Below are 7,808 nucleotides of genomic sequence, written 5' to 3' on the forward strand. Positions count from 1 at the left end.
TGTATTCTCTAGGGTGTCTACTTTCAGAATATATATAATGCTTTGCGGGTTTTAAGTAACTTTCAAACCTAAAATAATTTTTTAAATATACAAAAATGTCTCCCCAGCACATGGCTTCCATAACAGATGTGCTAGTGGGAATGCAGCTGAATTCTTCCCCACTTACAACAAACCAAACAAAAACAAAAAACAAATTTGGATAAAGTTGTGAAATAAAGTTGTTGTAAACCCTTACATATACCCAGTGAGGTGACTGGCCTCAGGTGATACACAGAGAATAAATAAATTCTTCTACTTCAGTTGTGCCTGTTTATCTACAGTCTTCTCTTCTCTAGATCTGTTGAAAGTCCAGAATGCAGAGCTCAGTGAGCTCAATCACAGGTGGTGTGCTGAGATCCCTCTCCAGCCAACATTTTATCTCTTGGTGTCAGGAAAACTTGTCAGAAGTAATTCATCTTGATAACAGAAGAACGAGGCAGCAGACAGAAAGTCCTCCTAACTGGGACAAGAACACACTATATATGCCTTGTTCATATTCCATGTCTGTGGTTTACAACTACTTTAAATCACAATGGTATGTCTATTAGCAGATCAATCTGAACCGGAAGTTGAAGACATTGGGGACTTTTCTTCTTGGCTTTAGTCATTGAACGTTTGCTTTAGGCTATCAAAGGCTTTTTCTTTGGTTATAGCCCTCCAGCCATCTGGTAGCTTTGCTGGTTTTTTGTCATATTGCTCAGCAAACTGCTCATTAAACTCCACAAAAATGTATTTCCAGTAATCTGAGGCTGTGAGACTGGCATCTGGTTGGATGGCCCAATCTGGATAATACTTTGTATAGTCTTTGTATGGGTGCCATTGACCTTCTGTTTCTGAATTCTGAAAAAGACTATCAGATACAACTGCTGTTGTGCATATGTTAGTATTCAAGGTTCCATCCTTGTGCCAATGGTTTCCTCCCAGTCCTTTTGGTCTATGGATATTAGCAAAGTGTTTATGGCCATCACCTCCAGCTTCACAGGGTACTTTACAGAATGGACACTGCTCCCCACAGCCAACAACCTGCTTGTGCAATCTATCATGAGGCTTTATTGTCAACCTGGAAAGCAAAGCTTTTATATTCATATCCTGGAGCTCTGAGAAGATCTGGTCTTCTGTATTTTTGAGGAACTGCTTAATGTCCGATGAGAACTGAGCAACAGCAGCGTTGTTCTGGAAAGTGACCGCCTGTATTTCATTTGGGGAAATCACTAAATCGCATTTAAGCTCCTCACACACGCTTTTCAAAAAATCTGCGATAGATGAACTTGAAAGACATTTGTCTAATGTAAGAACATTTCTTACTTTTGTGTTTAATTCAGAGATAATGTTTTCCAGGAGTGGTTTTAATGGTTCTGAGTTTGCATATTTCTTTTCAATGTAACTAAGGATCCAGACTTCTGTATAATTCTTATATGAATTAATAAATCTTTGATATTTCTGAAATGACATTTCCTTCAGCAGCTCCTTCATTAGAAAACTTTGAAAAAAGCCTCTGGAGCAGAAAAGCATTTTGTCTGAACTTATTATGTCGGTCACCATTTCCTTTCCAAGATGCTTAAAAACATGGTCAGTTATTGCTGGTTTAAGACATCTCTCACAAAATTCTTTGGCTTTGGTCTGACTCATGTCTTTTTCCTGAAATGTGTTGATAAATGTTTCTAAATACTGAGGCTTTACTTTCTCCAGACAAAGTTTTGGATCGTTCTCTATAATGAACTTGTCATGCATCTTCTGAAACTCTCGGGATGCTTTTCCAAGAATGTGCCGCTTGATACCCAACTCAAAATCTAAAGAGTAATGAAGACTTTTTCTCTGTTGGGAAAGCTCTTCATTGATCATGTGGAGTAATTCCTGGCAGTAGGTGACATTATAATCCTCCATGAGGTCCACCCTCTCTCGGACATAGGTGTCACACTGTCGTATTAGAGAGTCAGCAAATTCTTTTAACTTGTCATAAGGCTCATTTTTTCCTAACCCGAGTTTATTTAAGGCCCATGCGATATATCCAGTCTCAATATATTTTTTATGCATTGTGAAATTAGCTTGTACACCAAAGTTTAAATTTTTTATTTTCATTAATTCTTGATTTACAGCTGCTCCTTTGCTACCCATGTCATTTTGTAAGTGGTTAAGCAGAGATGTGCTGACATTGTGTTTTGTTAATTTCTTTATCTGTAGACCATCCAGTGTCCTTTCCCACATCCACTCAAATTCCTGATGTAGATCTTCATCACTCAGCTTCTGCTTTTTCTCTCGACACCTCTCAAGGAGATCAGTGATTTTAACTTCAATTGATTTCTGATAACTGCTCTGCATCTCCTGAATCTTAAATTTTCCTTTCCGGATAGAAACAGCCTCATCACACTTTATAAGAGCATTTCTTTGTAATTCTTTTCCCAGGGAATCTATGCTCAAAACAAAATCTTGTTTGTAACGTTCTATAAGATGAACCTTTTCATTTTTATTTTCAAAATAGCATTCTAGCAATTCTGACATCTTGTTTTTTTCATTATTTAACAAACTGTTGAGTTGCTGTATAAATCTTGAACGCAGTTCCTCATTTAAATTTTTTTCTGACTGATTCCTAATGTCTGTCTCCGTCTGGATCATCCAATCATGGACGGCTTTTTGGAAATCCCATTCCCACTGTGAGAATTGTATACACAGTTTATTATAAGCTTCTGCCACCAGGCTGTTCCTGAAACTGAAGATGAATTTCTCATGTTTGACAGCGCTCCATAAACTTCCTATCCATGTTAAAAATTCAGGAATGTTTACAGGATTGTGCAGCGAGTCATTGCTTGACATGAATCCTAATAAGTATTTTTTCAATTCATTTACATGCTCACTGTACCCAGAATTTACTGGAGCCATTGGTGGGACCCCAAGCCAGAGTCCAGGAATGTACCAGTTGTCTTTCTCCAGATTGTAATCCATCACATCACTGAAAATTTTGATCTCACTTTTCCTTTCCATCTCTGCAGCTACTTTTGTCATTTCATTCAGATGCTCCAGAAGTTTCTTCCTGTCTCTCATGTTCTTGTCATGAGCAGACACATCACTCACATTCTGATGTACAAACTGGCAGTTGGGTCTCTTTCCTATTTCTTTCATTCTAAGAAAAGCATGAACTATAATCTGTAAGATATCCTTCATTTCTGTTGTATTCTCCATTGACATATTGATTATAGTGATATCACTCAACCCAACCACTAGTGTGGCCAGTTCATTGTCATGTTCATAACTGCCCTCCAAGGAAGCCAACTCTGGAGCTTTCAGCCCCTCCGTGTCAATCACCAGGATCAAGTCACAGCCCAGCTCCTCCTGGAAGTTCTCTTTCACACTAAGAAGAGTCATGAAGGCTCCTCGTGTGCATCTTCCACTGGCCACCGGGAACTGCAGACCAAACATGGTGTTGAGAAGAGTGGATTTTCCTGTACTCTGCACTCCCAGCACAGTGATTACTCTCATTCTGCATTTTCCCCCTGTTTTGGTGTCCAGCTCCTGTAGAACATCAGTTATCCACTGTAGGGGAATGTTGGAGGCATCTCCATCTATTAGCTCCAATGGGAAACCATTCAACAAGACATCGGCAGCAATTCCTGGCAGTCCAGCAAATTGTCTTTTGCTTTTATGTATTTTGTTTTCTTTAGCCATGGAACATTCAGCTTCATAAAACTGTCCCATCTCACGTAGGAAATGTTCAATTCCTAAAGAACTGTCAGAGATTTTCTGGTCTATCTGTCTGAGCTCTTCCTTATTGATTGAGAGATTGTTACATTTTTCTTTGTAATAAGTTTGAAGATTAGAAAGATGATTTCTAGCAATTGAATCAAGTTCAAATTTCATCCATTTCAGAAAATATTGTTTCTCAATCTCAGACAAATCAGTGATTGCATCAATAAAGAGCATCAAACCATTGGGCAGATCTTGGTTATATTGTTCCTCACGCAGTGAAATACGTTTCTTCATCAGTTCATCTTGATAATGTTGTGTGTCTTTACCACCTTGCTTTGTCATTCTGCAAAGTTCCTTTTCCACATTAGATAACTGTCTCCAGAGATCTCCCTGTAACTTCATAGTGATGTTCTTATACTCAGACACGTTTGTTATTTCTTCTGTAATTTTCCTGGCAAGTTCCCTGGCCTTCTGACATTCAGGAACTCTCTCATCCACTTGGATGTCCAATCCATGAGTTTCTTTCTCAAGGTCTCTCATATTATTTACTTGTGGCTTACTCTTTAAGAAACAAACAATACTACTTTGTAATTTTTTTACAAAGGCTGCCTCATTCACTGTGCCTGCATGTATTATCACATTTGATTTGTTCATCTTTAGCACTGGCATTAGGTTTTCAAGGGTCTTCAGTTTCTGTGTGTTCACAGTTTTGCCAGGACTGGGAGTAACAATGAAGCAATACTGGGTGTCAGTGGTAGGGCAGGATGATAGCAATCTGAATTCTCTCTCAGAAATATCCTCAATGAATATAAACACAGCTGATGAAATTCTTGTCAGAAACATGAACTGGTCCCTGTTGGTCTCCAGGTCTCCTCGTAGGTTGGTCACTGTGATGGGTTCTGGGAAAACATCAGACTTACCACAGGGAAAATACCAGGAAACTTCTACCAGTCCATCAGATATTTCCCTCGTAATGTTTCCTCCCTCCATATTGTCATGTATGAAGAAGTTATTATGTAGCTGACGTGGATTAAGAACTTGGTTCAGGATTTTTGATTTGGATAATTTGTTTTTTCCAAGTCTGACAAATGAGAAGATTGGCATGGAAGTATTCACCACATTTTCTTCTCTGAACCCTTTACTGTCTGCTAATGACTGAGGTCTCCACTTCTTCACTATGTCTCTCATTGCCCAAAGCATGAGGGTGCAGTGTGACCCGTCACCAGAAGGGAGCAGCAGAGGGGCAGCAAACTGGCACATGGACAATTTGGTTACAATCTCTTGTTGCAGAAAACTGTCTGAGCAATGCAGGAGAAGACACAGGACATCCAGGGGGTTAATGGAGGCAGATGGATTATCACCTGGAACCAAAGAAGCATTCATTGATTTGTCATCATTATCACAATTTTCATTTACATTTACATCAGTAGACTGATCTTTCTCAACAAGAATGTCTCTTGCAGTCCTATTTAGTGCCATGAGTTTTCTTAAGTAATTCCCGGGAAGATCCTCTATAGTTGTAGATGTTTTGTCATGCATATTCTCTAAGCCAATACTCAGGATATCCCTTAGAGTCAATTTTGAAGTCAGGTAATGTTCCATATTCATTCCTATTGCAAGCTGATGTAAGTTTCTTTTTCCTGAAGGAAGTTCTGTAAGAAAAGACATTTTTAATTTTTTTTAATGTCTCTATTTTAATTGGTCTACAAGTAAAATTTAAATCATCTGGAAAACACGGCATAATCAAAAGCACTACTAGAACCATAACAGGCCATGCAAGGGCAGGAGGGCTTGTTTTATGTATGAATAGAGATAGATGAAAATGTTCAAGTGTTATATTCCTCAGTGGCAGTGAATATACATCTGATTTCCGGCTTCGGGGATGTGAAATGCTTTCTATTTCTCTGTGTATTTATCTAACTATCCTAGCCAGCTTAGTTCTGGCTGAGCACAAGAAAGAAACCCCTTCCCTAGAGTACCCGGCCCAGACCGAGGACATCACTTTGTTCAAGTAGAAAGTTGAGCCTTGCAGTAGTCCTGTCTCCACTGGAAGTCCATTAAGTGCCATATTCAGACTGAAGGCCCCCAACTTGTGTTCAAATCACACATGATAAAGCCTATAATTGGGGCTTACTGTATATAAATGCATTATAAACGTCCTTACCTTTGTCCACCATTGTGAAAGGAGTTTACCTAGGGGCAAATTATAGACCATGTTTAACCCCTCCCCTACAGGGCACTTATACCCCCTTCCTGTCCAGGCCAATTTTCAGCTTTTAGCGCTGTCACACTTTGAATGACAATTGCGCGGTCATGAAACACTGTACTCATATGAAATTTTTATTATTTTTTTGAGACAGATAGAGTTTTCTTTTGGTGTTTTTTTATTTTTTGCTAAACAAACCAAAAACAACTGAACATTTTGAAAAAAAAGCTTAGTTTCTGTTATAAAATTTTGTAAATAAGTGATTTTCCTTCACTAATGTACGCTAATGAGGCTGCAGTGATGGGCACTGATAGGCTGCTCTGATGGGCACTGATAGGCGGCACTGATGGGCACTGATGAGGAGGCACTGGTAGCTGGCACTGATGAGCATTGATGGGCATCACCAATGTGCACTGAGAAGCAGCACTCATATATGGCACTGATAGGCGGCACTGATAGGTGGCACTGACTGGCACTGATAGGCGGCACTGACTGTCACTGTTAGGGGGCACTGACTGGCACTGATAGGCGGCACTGACCGACACTGATAGGCGGCACTGATGCGCACTGATAGGCAGCACTGACTGGCACTGATAGGTGGCACTGAAAGGCAGCTCAGGTGGGCACTGATATGTGGCATTGATGTGCACTGGTAGGCACTGATATGTGGCATTGATGTGGCACTTATGGGCACTGGCAGGTGGCACTGATGAGCACTGACAGCTGGCATTGATGGACACTGACAGGTGGAACTGCTGGGGCTACACTGATCATCAGGGCACTGGCACTGGTGATAGGTGGCACTGATAGGTGGCACTGATGGGTGACACTGCAAGGCAGCTCAGATGGGCACTGATATGTGGCACTGATGTGCACTGGCAGGCACTGGCATGTGGCACTGTTCAGCACTGACAGCTGGCACTGATGGACACTGACAGGTGGCACTTCTGGGGCCACACTGATCATCAGTGCCCTGATGATCAGTGTAGATGTCCCCTCCGAGGAATGCCGATTACCGGCTCTCCTCTCCTCTCCTCTGTCAGGGTGACAGCTCGAGAGGAGAGAAATGCAGATAACCGGCATTTCCTTATTTAGATGCGATCAGCTGTGATTGGACACAGCTGATCACATGACCGAACCAATGTCTTCGGCCCTTTCTGTTGATTGGTGATCCGCTGTGTCCGAGGAACAGAGCACACCGCCGAAACCACACTGCACACTCCCGGAGCCATACACACGCGGTTAGAGTGGGAGGACATCATATGACGTCCACCCAGAACGAGAGAACCGCCTTGCGCCCCTCATTACCTTATATTGCGGGGGGGAGGCGGTTATGATACAAAATATCAAAAAACAAGCATGTTTTCAAACAGCTGCTATTAAAATATGCTATTTATTTGTTATTGTAGCTCCTTCACAGTCAGGTGCTAGGATGTGTATAGTTCGAATCAGGGGTGGACTAACCATTTGGAAACTTGGGCACTGCCCAAGGGCCCGGGGTCAGTAGGGGGCCCCATGCGATGCCCCTGGTACCTTTTTCATAGGCTTTTTTGAGTGTGGGCAAGGACACAGGGGCCCCATGATCCCCTATTTCCCGGGGGCCCCATGAGTTGTCAGTCCGCCCCTGGTTAGAATAGCATAGATGTGTTTCTCTGCTTACCAGAGAGATTGTTAGGGAAATCTAATTGGGTTCTCTGCTTAACAGAGTGCTGTGACGGATTCGTTAGGTCAGCTCATGATGCTCTGGTGACGTTTGAGAGCCTTCCAGAACATGGGTTGGGGCTAGGCAAATGAACAGCATGAATATGGATAAAGCCAATTGCAGGGGTGGGTGACCCCATTGCATGTTGGGATTGGTATTTATATTCTATGGGAACAAGGG

The 7,808-nt window shown here is 41.5% G+C and overlaps 1 pseudogene; it reads right to left on the reverse strand.

The window, feature by feature from the left end:
• Positions 1-200: 200 nt before the first annotated feature.
• LOC149440971 (up-regulator of cell proliferation pseudogene) lies at positions 201-5,337 on the reverse strand (annotated as a pseudogene).
• Between the last annotated feature and the right edge of the window lie 2,471 nt (positions 5,338-7,808).

The sequence above is a fragment of the Staurois parvus genome, unplaced genomic scaffold, assembly GCF_062004578.1.
Source record: "Staurois parvus isolate SC_StPar_1 unplaced genomic scaffold, SC_StPar_1.0 ptg001042l, whole genome shotgun sequence".
NCBI lineage: Eukaryota > Metazoa > Chordata > Amphibia > Anura > Ranidae > Staurois > Staurois parvus.